Source organism: Mauremys reevesii, linkage group 4, assembly GCF_016161935.1.
Source record: "Mauremys reevesii isolate NIE-2019 linkage group 4, ASM1616193v1, whole genome shotgun sequence".
NCBI classification, from domain to species: domain Eukaryota; kingdom Metazoa; phylum Chordata; order Testudines; family Geoemydidae; genus Mauremys; species Mauremys reevesii.
The window spans coordinates 90257665-90274615 of record NC_052626.1 but is presented as its reverse complement, the minus strand read 5'-3'; positions in this window follow the sequence as shown (position 1 = coordinate 90274615).

The window sequence follows — 16951 nt, the reverse complement described above, 5'->3', positions numbered from 1 at the left end:
CTGTGACATTATTGCCCTTTTGTCTGTAGGAATTATTCAGCAAAACCAGGTGTAGGACTAGCTTAGCTGACATAAATAGGCCCAAGTTAAGATAAGACAAGCCTGAACAAGAAACTGCTGAAACAACTATTGTGAATATACTTATAGTAAACAAAGTAGACAGGAACACTGATAAACTTGCCTTACACAATCTGCAAAGCGATTGGTCCTTACATGGAAGTAGTATAAATGTTAGCAGCTAGGAAAGATGTATACCAACTGTGTCGTATATGACATGAATTGAAATTGTGGTGTCACCCCCTGTACTTAAACCCTCTAGGTCTGGGCCTAGTTAGCTTGGGCACAGAGCTGTTACATGCCTAACAAAGTAACATGAGTGATGAGCTGAGTCAAACTGAGTTTTTTGGATGGCAGTTGCATGGGGTGTTCTACTCACTGCTAGGATGGTGCCCCCTCCTGGCCAGTCTAGGGATTAGCTTCCCACAGTTGCATGCCATCTCTCAGTCTGCAGCCCCTCTCTCAGTCCAGGACCTGCTGCTGCCTCTTTGTGACTCCGCCCTCTGGCCAGTTCACTATACTATTCTTCCCACTCACTGCCCATGGTGCCACATCCTCAGTGTCTGGTAGGAGAACCTGGGCCCACCCTCTACTCCAGGTTATGGCTCAGGGGGCCCTCTAGTCAGCAGTGAAGGTCTGTTCCCATCTAGACATTACTGTCTTTCCCTGAGCCCTTTCCTTACAAGCTGGCACTTTCCCCTCTCCCGGTTTGCCAGCATTCCAACTCCCAGGGAATAACTGTCTGCTACCCATCTCTGCAGTCTCTAAACACTCATCCTTTCCCCAAGGTGTGACAGCAGACTTTCCCAGCTGCCCCCTCTACTTCCAATTTCCTGCCTTTATACATCCAGCCAACCTCCTTCTTCCCCAGCTGGGCTCCATTGCTGAGTCAGAGGGTTGCTTAGCCATCTGATTCCTCTCACCTGTGGCATGTTGGGTTAATTAACCCTTTCACAGCCAGTGTGGAGTGAACAGCCCTTCACACTCAGAGAACTGGATAAAGTGTTCTTCTAGAACTGAGGTGTTCTGGATTAGCTAAGTGGAAAGGTCTTGGAGGGAATTCCAGCAAAAGGGTTTATTATTTTCTGGATCTTTCTTGGAACTTGCACTAAAGACAAACAGTTTCTTCATTTTTTTGTGTGCACCTCTCTACTTTTGTAAAAGTGAAAGTGTGTTTTGGAAGGGGCCTAAGTCTACACATCAGTGAATTATATATAGGAATAGAATTTAGGAGCATGTAATATATTTTCAAGTTTGTGTGTGCTATAGTCAGTGCTTAATTTGTGCCAGGGCTTGCCAGGGTTGAGCCCCGGCACCTCTAGGGATGGCAGTTCATAGCCCCAGAACCTCTGGGCTTGCTGCATCAGTTATGAATGTAAATAAATTACTTAAGTCCTGGCACCTCTTTCTTTACAAATTAAGCACTGGCCATAGTGTGCTCTGTGAAAGAACCAATTCTGTATGTAGGTGCTTATCCAGAATGATGATTCCTCATGATAGTCAGGTAAAGCTATTTTATCTAGTTGGGGACAGAGTATCTTCATTTGTGTCTCTTACCATGCCGAGATCTTATACACCATTGACGCTTAACAAAGACAATAATATCAATCTATTATATTTATAAAGCATCCATCACTGCAGTATCTAGGCACCATAGTAACTGTTCATCCACCCTGGTTGGTGAGATTATGGTACAGCCCAATCAAGTTACAGTGGTTACAAACAGATATTGCCCTTTGGTTAACTTTTGTCCCTGAAACTAGGAACACTGGTTCAAAAGAAGCAGATGGTAATGAAATCCACCATTTCCTCCTGCTGCTTGCCATTTGGTGTCTGGTCAGCAAGCTATCATTTCCTTCCATTGCATATTTATGGCAATAGAAAACACAGAGCCAGATCCTTGGCTGGTGTAAGTCAGTGATACCAGCTGAAGATCTGGCAAACATTCTAATCAAACACATATTAGAGCTTGTCAGGAAGCTAGAAAAAAATTAAGACAAAAATGAATATTTTTTAAGTTCTGTTGAATTTTTTCTTTGAAATATTTTAAGTTCACAAAAAACAAATATTTTTTTGTCTGGAAAAGACAATGGAAGTTTTTTTTGACCAGCATTAGCATGTAAACAAATAAATGTTTTTGCTTTTCCTAATCACTTTGATAGGATATCCCAGCACGTTTACTTCCAAAGTCCCCTAAATGGTTTAAAGAATATTTTCAAAGTTTTTTTTAATTGCCTTTTTCATAGATTTTAAGGCTAGAGGGACTCTTATGATTATTTAGTCTGATCTCCTGAGAATTTTCCCCGTCATCTACACTTGGTGCTGGCCCCACTCCAGAATTTCAGGGGAAGCAGAGTTAGGCAATATTGAATGCTTTTGAAAATCCCACTCACAGTCTGCGTATTGTATATGTGGATTTTTTTATAGTTGTAGATTGTTGCTAACAGGTGGAAAAAACAGTTATTATAGCATTATTTAATGGGCTAGGAGGGGACATAAGGGACTCGATTTTCATAAGTGGAATTGACCCTCCATGGATGAGAGGAGCAAAATTCCTTTTGACTCGTCAATTGAGCTCATAGGTCATGATAGCAATTTAGGCAGCATGTGTCGCATATTGAGTACCCCACAAACCCTCTTATCAAGCCATTTTTGCTCTTGTACAGATTACCACGGTTGCCCCCTCAAATCAATACAGCTGACTTTTTTATGCTCATTGTTTGATATTTACCCTGGTATGAGAATGTCAGTAACTGCTCCCCTCACAAACTCTATGACATGCTTTGTGATTTCTGGTAAACTAAAGGACATATAATATCCACAAATACCTCTATTTGGGAGGATAAAACATCCTTAGGAAATAAAAGCTGAGTCACAGGGTTTAAATGTGTTATTTAAAGATGAGAATGGCAGGCAGTGGAATAACTGGACATTTAACCTCTGACTGAAAATTAAACTGCAGTCACATTATCTGGAAAGCCTTATACATCAGCTCTGTAGCTGATGGATCATTATCTTTAATGAGGGCTTCAAGCAATTTATTATTATTTATTGAGCTATATCCTGGCTCCCACTATTGCTCCTTTGTACCAATTCAGTGTTGCCAGCCAGCTGAGGATTCCTTGGTGTGAAGGAATCCCCAGGTGATGGGGATCTACAACACCCATCTCTCATCCTCCAGTGTAGGGGGCATATCAAGGGGGCAAAAGTGACTTGGATCCTGATCCTCAAAGATATTTAGGTACCCAACCCCCATTGAAATCAATTATGTCTAAATACCTTAGAGCAGTGGTTCTCAAACTAGGGCCACTCTTTTTCAGGGAAAGCCCCTGGTGGGCCGGGCCGGTTTGTTTACCTGCCGCGTCCTCAGGTTCGGCCAATCGCGGCTCTCACTGGCCACTGTTCGCCGCTCCAGGCCAATGGGGGCTGCAGGAAGGGCGGCCAGCATGTCCCTCGGCCTGTGGTGCTTCCTGCAATCCCCATTGGCCTGGGACAGCGAACTGCGGCCAGTGGGAGCCGCGATTGGCCGAACCTGCAGACGCGGCATGTAAACAAACCGACCCGGACTGCCAGGGGCTTTCCCTGAACAAGCAGCGGCCCTAGTTTGAGAACCGCTGCCTTAGAGGGACCTAAGGTCCAGATCCTAATTCCCACTGGAAAAAAAAATCAATAGAATTTAGACACCTATTTTAAATGGGAGTTAGTCACTGATGCTTTTAAGAATTTTACCCAAGCGCCGAATTCATTGACATTCTCCAGATTTACACCAATGTTCCTGAGTATGATTAGCCTCAAGGTACCTGACCTGAAGAGTTTATAATGTACATTAGCCAACTTCATCTGTGTAGGAGTGAAAGAAATGCTTATTGTGAGTTACACTGCTATTTGTTTTAGACATTCAGCAATGCACCAGGAAAATATGTCCTGCCTTAGTATCTCGTCTCTCTTTCTGAATCATTGCTTCAGTGTCAATACCACCTAAAGGTCATACCCACTCAAGCAAAGCAAAACATTATGCTCAACAAATGACAGAGGCCATTGTAGGTAAGGTGCAGGTGAAAGGGGGAAACCAAGGAATTGGCTCTAGGGAGAAGATTATTCTGCACAGAATGCAGAATATATCAGTTACAGTCAACTCCTATGTGTACTTCTTGTTTGTCACAATCAGGGCCGGCTCCAGACCCCAGCGCGCCGAGCGCGCGCTTGGGGCGGCATTTTGCCGGGAGGGCGGCAGGCGGCTCCGGCGGACCTTCCGCAGTCATGCCTGAGGGAGGTCCACCGGAGCCACGGGACCCGCGGACCTCCCGCAGGCATGACTGCGGAGGGTCCGCTGGTCCTGCAGCTCCGGTAGACCTCCCACAGAAATGCCTGAGGAGGGTCTGCTGGTCCCGCGGCTCTGGTGGAGCATCTGCAGGCGTGCCTGCGGGAGGTCCACCAGAGCCGCGGGACCAGCGGACCCTCCGCAGGCACGTCTGCAAGAGGTCCCCTGGAGCTGCGGGACCCGCAACCGCCAGAGCACGCCCCACGGCGCGCCGCCCTGCTTGGGGCGGCGGAATTCCTAGAGCCACCCCTCGTCACAATATGGCATATTTATTTAGTTTTCTTTTTTTTGTGGTCCTGTGCTTGAGCAGGAATAAAATATACTCAGTAGGGAATAGTGGTTGAAAGCCAGCCAATAAAGGGAATGAGATTTAAGGAAAGATTTGAAAATACCATCTCTGGAATATATCATGACTTTACTGTACCTGTTTGCAATCTGGAGGGACCAAAGAACTTAATCAAAAAAATCTTCTGCTGGCTTCTTCAAAATCAACCCAATGTTTTAAAACCCAAAGCAAGGAAGTTGAGGTTAGTGGGTATTATTGTATTCTAGGTTCTTATGTCACCCTTACCACCATAGTATCTGAGCACCTTCCAGTAGTTCTTTAAGTGACAACTCATGTGTAGTTTGTTCTCTCTCATCCTCTTCCCTGGTGAGAACTGTGTTTGCAGTGGAGTATTTTATTTTGATAGGTTTTATTTAAAGAAAACAAAACACCATACTGCTAAGTGATTATGTTAGAGAAGACAAGGTCAAAAAAGCTCAGCTTCCACGTGGAGCAGGAGGGGTGAGTTTTATAATGGTTCCCAGTTCCTATTGGCATTGTAAATAATAGTAACTGATTGCTGACAAGTGGATCAATGAAGATCTAACCTTCAGAACTGTATGTGGCACGGTGTATACAAAACTGAGAATGCAATTGCACACCCAGTTTACATTGTGCATGCAAACTAGGCATTTGCACACACAAGTGTTCAGCTGGCTGAACAGGCCATTTATGTGTTCAGACAGTTGATTAGAATGCCCAAGCACAGTAATGCTTTCAGTAAGTTGGGCATTCAGTTGTGCACACAATTTGGAAAATCAGACACTGGGTACCACCGTTTAGGATGCTGATGATACAATAGAAATGGAGATACAGAAATGAAAAGGGAGGTGACCGGGGCTACTCTTCAAGAGGCTTTCATGGCACAGAACTGAGTTTTTAACAGCATCATGATTAAAAGTCCCCAGAGACAGCTCTCTCATTTTGTAGCTAGCAGCAGCCAAGATGCAATGCTGGTGGGAAGGGAGGAGAGGGACTGCTGTTTCTGAAGCTTCTGAATGACAGTTAGCACACCCCTTTTGATAAAAGCCTTGTAAACAGAAGCCTTCTACCCTCCCCCCCAATGAGGTTGTGCGTGTGTATATATAATTTACACCATTAATTAAAAGTGATGGAGCAGGAAGACCTGACTGGTAGGAAATGCTTGATGGCCTAAATGAGTGCTGGATAGTGTGTCTTCAATCCTTGAATTTAAATATTAGCTTTGTTTTGTGTAGTTAATGGGAAAAATGTAAATCCTTATTGTAATTCTGTATAGAACACAACAGCAGCATGGGGCTTAAGCATCAGGGTACCCAAATGAATTAGTGTTCAACTTCATGAAAGAGTGTTCCACTCTTGGAATTTTGGCAAATGATTAGACTCTGCTATTTATCTTCCCTTTGAATATTAGGAGACAGCAGATGGATACTTCATTAGTATGGTATTGTGATATTAACTCATCTCCATATCTGTTTGGTCAGAAATCCAGTAACTGGCACAGGAGCTAGTCATTAAAATTCATTGCAGTTGATAATAATGAAAATACTTTTATGAGGACATGGCCCAGTTCTGCTCTAATGCGACATTTCTATTGTCTCCCTTTTTCTTTCATTTGTTCAGTGGAAGGGGTATGTGGTATGGCTATTACTGCTTAAATTGCCCTCCATCCATACAACTCAAGTAATGTGAAACTCAGAACTAAACTGAGGAATATTCTCAAAGATCCCTTTGACATTTTAGGCTCTCCTAGCACAAAGGGGAGCACAAGGGTCCTATTGCCTGGTGGGCAGAGCTCAAAGAGGGGAAGGTAGAGTGTCCTCCCTCAGCTCCATTGTTTAGTCACCTTTCTTCCCTGTGTGACTGCTACACAGGAGGGCTTTGTGGAAGGACATGGAGAACATGTGATTTATGCATCATAGTCCTTTCTTGGCAGCATGAATTAGGTTGCAAAATGCATTGCAGGTTACTGGTGTTCTGAGGAATCATGACACTACGTCTTTCAGGGAGGGGATTTAGGCATAGGTCAGGGGCAATATGACCCTTGCACAAGGTATGCTGCCATTGATGGTCACAATGAGAAGCCTGAAGGCAAAGGGGGCACCTTTCTATGGCCTGAAACTTATGGTCTTGCTTGTATATTCCCACAGAGCCAGTCATTTGCTCATAGCCTGGAGATGTCTCAGTTTCCTCTACACCGTTGCCAGATCCCAGGAGATGATGCAACAAATGTGTGTCTCTTCTCAAGCTCTGTGACTTTCGAGAACCATTTTCCTTTCCTCCACATGGTTTTATGTGGTTAGGGGATTCCAGACCTTATTGACCATCCTCCTGCTTGCTGAAATCTCCCCCTGCTTCTGTACAACAGTTTATTCCTTCCACTAATGCTTATGATTTTGGGTTTGTTTTCTTGTCACATTGCTCCTTGATGTTTGGTGGTCTTCTCTTCTGAGCCATAATAATTGCACTCCTGTATTACCAATGGGGTCTCCAGTACTCATTGTTTCCTAACCTTCATTGACAAATTTAAGTTCTCGAGTTTTCTTCAGGAGCATGCCCAGGTGCACAGTGGTAATTTCCTCTCACAAACAGACTCAATATTTATCCCTGAATCCCCTTCTGTCATTATTACTCTCAATACATGCAGTGTATTGGTGGCTAGCTGGGGAATTAAAGAGCCAAACTCACCCTCTCAATATATTTCTCCTCATTAGTACAATGAATAAATGTAACAAATTCTCCCAGGATCTTGCCTCAGTCTACTTGGACTGCATTATCCATGACAGGGGGCCAGTGTGTGCGTATGCCTCTCCCTAATTCGTCTTTCCTCTTCTCACCATCCCCTGCACTGAACACATAAACAGAATAATAAATCCACTATATTCGTGATCTCTTTTTGTGGAAGGTGTACAGTACCACTGATCCATGGATAACGCTAGATCAGAGCCAAGTTGGGTACATATACTGCAGTTATACCCTGAATGGAGTGTAAACCTACCCAAAGTCAAAGTTACTAAAACATTACTACTGGTTATAAATGTTAGTTCTTCTAGTAGAAACACCAGGCGATTTAAGTGACCAGTCTGATGCTAATGCGTAATTGCTTTTAGGATTGTGGAGGAAGCAGAATGTAACATACTTCAAGCAGATCTTTGTTCTTCTCATGAAGTTCCTATTCCCCCAACTGTGCACAGGCACTTGTTTCTGTGTTGGGATCATGTAGCTATTTGCATTTGTTTAAATTTAGCACTTCTGGGTCACCCTATCACAGCAGTATCTTATATCATGACATGCCAAAACTGGACGGAATGTCCCAGTTCAATTATCCAATTTCAAAAACTGGCAGGACTGGATTCAGATCTTTTTACCACTAACAATATATAGTTATGACTTGTCACTTTTCATCCGCTCTTCATGTTATCAAAGATAATTGTGTTCATTTTTGCCCTCAGACAGGGTAATAGGATGCATTTTTAATAGACCAATGTGCTATATCACCACCAATTAAATAATGGACCAAATTATGCTTCTATGCAACTCTGTTGAAGTCAGGAGTCAGAGACTCCTGACCTCTAAATTTGATTCTGCCTCTGATCCATTCTGTATCCTTGGACAAGTCATTTAACCTCTGTGCCTATTTCCCAATCTTGGAGTCAACAGGGCTGCATCATTGGTATTGCTGAGAGCAGAGTTGCTTATTTTACTCAGGTTGTATCGCTAACGTGCTAACAAACAGCACAACCTCTCTGTGCTATTAATATCCTTCAGCTTGATATGCTGCAAATAACCTGAAATAATGTGACAGAAATTAATGCAATGGTGACATTAAAAGGAAATTTTCTAATTTGAGATCTAACACCCATTCCAGCCTTCAAAGCATTAGTGAATATTTAATGGATCAGAAATCTGCTGAAAGGACAGAATGAATTATTTAAGGATAGCCCAAACCCTTGAGTATTTAACCCCCTTTTTCCCCTCTGTTGCTCCAGAGATGAGATGGTTGTTTTTCTGCCAAGCTGTTTATTTTCTAGTTTTTGCTAGAGATGTTCAGGTATATTTATTCTTGGGTACCAAAGGGATACCTGTGGATCATCCAAAATACTCATGCACTTACTGCATTCCTACTTGATATTCTCTGTATCACCTAAAGAAAGATTCTTCTGACAATAATTGATACAGCCCTGAATATGCTGGTATCTAGTGCTGCCACATCTGTCCCAGAAGTGATGCCTGTGGTAGGTCTTATTGCTTGAAGTTTGGATGTACGGAATCGTTGCCAAAATATTGTATCTTCGTTATCTCTAGGCAGTTTATGAGCTGCAGATTGGAACATGACAGGATGGATTCTACACTCTGTTGGAGACATTACAGAGAAAAGTAATAAGTGCATCCCTGCCTACATGTCTTGCACTGAAGGCTGCTCAAACTGCAGCTCACTTAACTGACTGCTGATAATGGATGCAGAATACATTTTCAACAAGGCTTGTGCTTTCATGTTTACAAAGTGAGATAAGAAAGATTGATAGAGTCCTGTGATTTTGATGAAATTCTGTACTCACAATTAGTGGACTATGCAAGACAAATTCATCATCATCAAGTACCTGACATGAAGATTTGTGTGTGTGTTTTAATGCACAAACAGAAGACTTTGCTTGACTAGATGGTAGACTTAGATGGGGGCTTGAGGGGTAGATAAATAATTTTGGAAAGTGTTAAACCAGGGGTTTATTCATTCAATTCCTTAATGGATTGGATAATTAACTTTAATGGTTTGATAAGTTTCACTGGATCAAGCTGATGTGTTACTATGTATCATGCCTGTGAAAGTCTGAGGAAATATTCCAATTCTGCCTGAAATAAAGGACTGATTCTCAGGGCTGCCCAGAGGATTCAGGGGGCCTGGGGCAAAGCAATTTTTGGGGCCTCTTCCATAAAAAAATGTTGCAATACTATAGAATACTATATTATTGTGGGGGGCCCCTGTGGGGCCCGGGGCCTGGGGCAAATTGCCCCACTTGCTCCCTTTCCCCCCCCCTCGGGCAGCCCTGCTGATTCTGTCACTCTTACTAAAGTGCCAAAAACATTTTTGTTTTTTCTCATATTATGGGTCTGATTCAAGGCCTACTGCAGTCAATGGAAGTCTATTAACTTGAGTGGGCTTTGGATCCAGCCCTGAGAGATTATTTTCAAATGCTGTCTGGGTTTTTGGAATCTCTGTATACCATGATGAAATTACTGGCATTCTGCTTTCCACATTGTGAAGACCTCTCTGAAGGGTTATTAGTGTCTGGAGCAAACTCTGGTTTACTGAAGTGAATGAAACTACTCGCTAGCTAGGGAACTCGACATGCATAATGGTGGCAGAATCAAGCCCCACATAAATAAATGACCACCTCATTCAATATTGATCTGCCTTCTAATGATAACAAATAATTAACTACCAAGGGCTAGTGTGTGGCATTTGGTTATATGCCTGTGGGAAAGAGTCAAGGAGTCTTTTCCTCTCCTTCTCTTGCATGGCCTTGTGACAGAGACTACACCAGCCCATGCACACTCTTGTGGTGGGGCATGATGTTGCAGGGTCATCCTCTCAGTTACACCCCTCACCCGCGTGGCCATTCAGCTGGCAATCCACTTTCTTTTGTGACTTGGCTCTCCAGCCTGGTCACATTTAGTCCCATCCCTTCTAAGGTAAACAAGAGTCCTACTTGACTCATAGCGGGTCTTTGGCCCAAATGCAGGCCTGGGAGTCCTTCTGGCCCTTGTATCAGGGGACTTCTCAGACCTTCTCAGACTTTAACTACTTGCCCCAGGATTCCTGGGGTGGAACCCAGGATAGAGGGAGGGACTGGGTTCTCTCTACAGGCTCACTATCTCATCAGATCTCTTGCTTTTTCCTGGACTACTTCCTATCTTTGGCCTGTTCTTTTTTTTTTTTTAGGGGGCTCAGCAGAGGTCAGCCCTGAGCCCAGGCCCCTGCTCCCAGTTCCCCATGTGGCAAAGGAATGAAAACCAAACAAAAACAAAGAGCAGCATCAGACCTTCTGTTCAGCAAGGCAGCCTCTATCCATCCACACTACTGCTCACAGGAGACTTGAGGCAACTTGTCTCTGGGCTTTGCACCTCTCTGAGAAAGGAGACAACGTCTAGCTACCTCCCAGGGTGGCACTCTCTGAGCTGGGCTTTTCCCTTTTAAAGCTCCTCCTCCAACTCTGGCATGCTTCATGGGTGTGGCAGTGTGGGGTGCCTGAGCCCACAGTTGGTTTTTAACCCCTTCTGGCCTAGTGCTGGGTTTGTAAAGCCCATCACGAGCCCCTTTTAAGGGATGCCTCAAATCCTAATTAAGGCTATGATTTAGTCACAGATATTTTAAGTAAGTGTCATGGACAGGTCACGGGCAATAAACAAAAATTCACAGCCCGTGACCTCTCCATGACTTTTATTAAAAATACCTGTGTTTAAATCTTGAGGGGGGAGGGGGATGGACACTCTGTGTATGTGTGTATGTGTGTGTGTGGGGGGGCTGCTTTTGAGGGGGGGTCAAGGAGGGGTGCTGTTGGGAGTGGGCACCTGGGGCCAGCGGCTTCAGCTGCTGGGGGCTGTGGACTGCTGCTGCTCGGCCAGCCAGGGACCCCTGCCTGGGAGCTGGAGTAGCAGCTGTTGTGGCTGTTGCTGGGGCTGCTCCAGCAGCAGCTTGGGTGTCTGTCCCAGGGGCCACCTGAGCAGCTGGCCTCAGAGTCAGCTGCTTGGGTGGCCCTGGGGTCAACCACACTGGCCTCTGCAGAAGTCTTGAATTCCGTGACCCCCGTGACAGACGCTGAGCCCTAATTGTAATCCCTGGGAATGCAGAGGCTGTTACAGACTTGCAAGCATCTGACTGAAAAGAGGGTGGAAAGTAGGCAGAGCCATGGCTTTCCCATCCCAACACACCATCTGACAGAGCTGGCCAGCCATGTTGGGGGGAGTATTGTGTTCCCTTTAAAGGGTTATAGCAAATTACACTCCCTTCCACCCAGTGTAACTGAGGCACAATGCCCTCAAAGCTCCCTCTGTGGTGGTACATACCTCTACTGATCCCTATAATGGAAGTAGCTATGTGCTATGAGCAGGAGAGAAGCTGAGGATCTGGTCCACAATTAATGTAATCTAAAAAGCATAGTTTTAGAAACAATTTTAATATTTACCTTCATAAGATGGCAACGTTCTATTGTGTTTGTTTAGTGAGAACAGATACCTCAGGGAAGCTAGAGTGAGGCTGAACAGGAATTGGTTTTATTAGATTTTGCACTGACCCTGAACTAAACATCACAGTACAAAGTGGTGTCAAGTTCCAGACATCATAATCCAAGTGTATGAACAAACCTAGATACAATGGATCAGGATCTCCTTGTTATAAGGTAGTTTGATATGAACAGAGAAGTGAGATATGATAAAAAAATGTGCAGGCACATGGATGATGTAAGCAAGTTTCCCTACTGAAGAGCTGGGTCACAGACATTACACTTTTTAAATATGTTGCTGGGGATTCCCTTTTTATCCTTGGAAGCATTAAGTGCTACCAGATATATTTAGACTAGAGCTTACATAAAGAAAAAAATGTGAGAAGAAATGTTATAGGGCCAGATTCACCAGCCAGGCCAAGCTTTACTTGGCACAAGACTGTGGCCAGGGACAAATGCAGCTTTAAGCCACCTTTCTGCTCCCTTTACTAGTCCTGGTATTAGAGCAGCCTGAGATTGCTTTAATTCTCAGCCAGCTATCCTTGGCCTTAGAGGCCTATTGTGAATATCAGGCATTACCAGGGCATAGGGATGTCCTGGTCCATGACACACTCCCCTTACTGGGGCCAGGGTCACTCTTATACTCTATAGCACCCTAAGATCGGTCTTTTTTAATATACAACTATATAAAAGGTAGTTACTAGTGATGGAAGGACCCCTACAGGTTGAGAGGTTCCATTTGGATAAGCACTTAACTGTTTAATACCAAAGTACCAGGCCTACAGTAGCCAGCTAAGCTGGACTAGAAATGTCATTGGACTCTTGCTTTTTTCCTGCTTGTGGTGGCGTGGGACTGAGCTGGTTAGCTGCTGTGTTCTTACTGAGTGGTGGCAAGCTGTGGTAAGGAGGGAGCAGGGCCCAGTCATTTTTTCTCTGTCCATGCCTGCCAAGTTGCTGATCTGAGATAAATGGAGTCCCAACTACATTGACAGAGTCTGAAGTCTGTATTCCAGCCCAGTCTGATAGTACCCCCATTTAACAGGGAGCTGGCCAGGAGGGCCCGAGCCAGCCCTCTGTTAGCCCAACTCCAATTAAGAAGCATTAATTGGGGCTGGCTGAGTATGGCATGCCTAATTGATAGAAGGAAAGCACCTGTGGGTCTTATTAGCCAGGAGGCTATATAGGACTGGCAGGACAGAAATGGAGAGGAGGGGAAGGAAAGGGAGGAGCCAAAGGCTGTGCATCCCTGCTGGCTGGAGAAGCTAGCTGTCCCCCAGATTGCTAGTTTGGAGTGGTCTGTAGATAGAAGGCAGTGGGAACTGACACTGTAAATAAAAGGCACTGGTGATTGCACCCAGAAGTTGTTTCTGGCTGATCTGTGGGCACAGGGGTCAGATAGTGTGAGGGCTAATAGGAAGCCTCATTACACCCCATTAGTCCCATGCCAAATTCATCTTTTATATTGATGAATACTCAGATATACTGTAGTTGGATGAATATTCAAAAACAGAATGGCAGTATTATCTAAAATGGCTAAACTAATGAAAGCTACGTTATATAAGAAAATTTCCTATAAGGCTGAAAACTAGAATGCCCAGTCTCAGGGCATGTCTACACTTACTGTGGATTAACACTGCAGCGATCGATCCACCTGCTAAATCTAACCTGCTAAATCGACTGCAGATTGCTCTGTCGACTCCGGTACTCCACCTGCACGAGAAGCGTAAGGTAAGTAGATGGGAGAGTTTCTCCCATTGACGTAGCTGGAGTTGCATAACTTAGGTCAACTTAACCATGTAGTGTAGACCTACCCTCAGTCTATTTTGAACTAAAATGAAAATATCATGGGGTTCATAATGGGATGTATAAGTGACTCTTAACTACAGTGTGGTGGGGTTACTGGGTGTCACTTTGATATTAGTGTTTTGTCCTTTGCTGCAAGGTGAGATGCAAGGGTTTCCCAGCTGCTCTGTAAAACCCAAGTATGAAATTCAGTGTATGCTTTCTACCTAAAAGGAAAGTTACTTATTAAAATGATCTTTTAATCCTAAGGTTATGGCTACTCTACTGTCAGTGCACTTCATGTTCTTATCCTGATGTCTGGAGACCTTCAAATATAACTGGCACAGATACTCATAAGATCAAGGTCAAACTGCTTGAACAATAAATGAAGAGGGAAACATTTCACCCACATATGTAGACTCACAGATGGATAATCTTTGTGGTTTATCTCTATGTCTGGCTATCTGAAGGACACAATAACAGCACAAAGACTTTTTTTAACTGTTGTAGTGAAAAAGGGCACTCAGGTGTAGTTTTCCAAATAAGAACTCAATAAAAACAGAGCAAGCATCTCAGGAACAAACCCTTTTTCTGTTACTGGGTCAAATCCAACAGGCTTGGGAGGCACAACTTGGCCCTTGATATTTACTTATTCTTTATTTAGGTAAAGCATTTATTGATGTCAATGGAAGTTTAGCTTGAGAAAAGAGTAACAACTGAATAAGGACATAGGATTTGGGCCATTACTAATAGTGCAATATATAAATGTTTCCTCACAATAAAAATGATTCACTATTAGGTGGCAAGCACTACATTATGCACTGTATCAGCTAGTTATTTGTTATCTCATCTTAAAAATGTAGCAAGGCTTTTTCCTCATTTAGGCCTGATTCTGGAGCCAATATCAGCACAAATGATAACTTCCCTTAGTGTCAACAGGAATTCCATTCCAGAACATCTTCCAAACCAAGGTCCATTACATTTTCATTGAAGCAGTTCAATAAAAGACAACAGCAAACATTAATCATATGACAGGTCACTTACAGATACTACGAAGAACAGAGTGCAGGAATACAGGAGAAAGAAAGGCAAACAGACTAAACAAAGGAAATAAAAAAAGCATAAGAGTGTTCAACAAGGCTAGTGTAAGTCAGTCTGGCTAACCAAGAGTTGGTCAAATTATTCATTGAAATTGTATTTGTTAAATTAACCTCCTTCATTCACAGACTTTCCGCCCCTTCCAATTATTCAATGACCAGTTTATGTGAACTAATTTAAGCCTACAAGGTGTTCACAAACTCAGACTGTTCATTTCAGTTCTTCACTAGACATGGTTCGTGACTGGTTACCCAAGTCACATGCTGTTACTGCTCCCTGATTAGATGAGTCAAACTTTCAAAAGAGGAGACTAGTGAACAGCAAGGATTTGTACACAGATACTTCTGTTCACCAGTGAAGAGGAGTGTTCATGCTACCACCTGCTCTTCATGGGAACAATAAACAGTTTAAATGGAGAGTAAATATACAGTCAGTGTTTATGGAGACTGTACAGCACTGAGCACAATGGGGCACTGAATAGTGCACAACAAGCACAGAAGAAGAGACAATCCCTGCATGATATGTTAAAAATCAACCTATCTAGTTACTGTCTGGTGGCTGCATTCATCCTAGGTGAATGACCCCTGCCTTAGTCAAGATACTGATCTCAAATGGAAGGGAGACTTCACTAATTGTGCATCCTGCACAATACCACACCTGAGATTCAACTTGGGAACCCCCAGATTGTAGCAAGCAGCAGATCTACCAAGAAAGCTAAAAGGGAACTTCTCTCTAGCTGACTCACTGTGAGCTCAGTAGAGCTTGGGTTGTCTTTGCTGGAAGTTGCTCTTTGAATATCTTACACTGTGCATCTAATTGTCTCCAAGTGCCTCATTCAGCTTAAGTGACACAACCTCCATGCTATATAAGCACACACAAACCGACAGAAGTTGATTTCCCAGATCTCCTGCTTGCTGTCTTGTTGAGGGAGAAGACTAACATTTTTTGCTGTTTTGGACCTTATCAGATATTACAGGAGGGAAGACAACAGCTATTTTCAGTATTTCAGCAATACAATTCATTAGAGCTTTTAATGTTACAAGCTGTGTACTAGCTACTTGCTTCTCCAAAATGTTTGTTTGTCAAACTTAGTGAAATTGGACACAAAAGGTGACAAATTGCATAGTCCTTCTGCAGAGCTTGCCTTTAAAATGATAATTTTATGAGGGATTCTTATATGCAATCCCTCCTAAAAGGATTCTACTCTGTTAAAGTCCGTGGGTCATTGACTTCGATAGGAGCAAAATTACACCAACACTGAAAGCTTTTGCAAATCCTACTTAACATGTAGTAACATATCTTCAAACTTTTATCCCATTTACTGACAATATTGAGTCTCACCAGTGCTTCAGATGAGACTTCAACCTATTGAGAAGTGTTGTATCTAGTTACCATAATAGCTAGAGCAGGGCAAGTTCTTCAAAGATTTGCTCACATAATAAATTGAAGTTATTTTGGACCTTGTAGCAAGGCGGTCTGGCCCCCTGCTGTCCCGGAGGGCGGAGCATCAAAGTGGGCGGAGCCAGCAAACTCTGCACCTGCCCCTCAGAGGTCAAGGCGCAGGACAGGAAGTATAAAAGCCCAGAGCTCACTTGAAGCTCCGCCACTGGAGAGATCAGACACCTGTGGTGTAGCTCCCAGTGGGGAAACCATGGTGATCAGCAGCCGAACCGAGGACTGGCCAGACCAGCCAATGCCTGATGCTAGCCTGAGCCCAGAGACACTACCAAGCCTCCCGCTCACCCATTACCCTGAGGAACTGCCAGGCCTACCGTTTGCCAGTTACCCTGAGGAGCCCATGGTGTGTGACCCCATGGAGGACGCTGTCCGGACCCAGGTACTCTCTAGAGGGGGAGGTAGGAAGTAGCCCAGGGGCAGCCGACCCGAGTCTGGCTGCAACACTGCCAGAGCCCATGTCAGTGTGTTGCAGTCAAGATCCCCACTGACACAGCAGTGGGTCTTCTGCTGCTGCTAGGGCCCTGGGCTGGGATGCAGTGAAGTGGGTGGGCCAGCGTCCCCTCTGCCACCCACCTTGCAGGTGGCAGTCTCCCCCTCTCCCTGGCTGCTCAAAGCCAGGAGCCTGGGGATTTGCTCTTGAACCTGTTTGCTCAGCCCTTGCCTGAGGGCCTGAGCTACTGACTGTGGCCCGCCCTGATCTAGGGCCGGGGC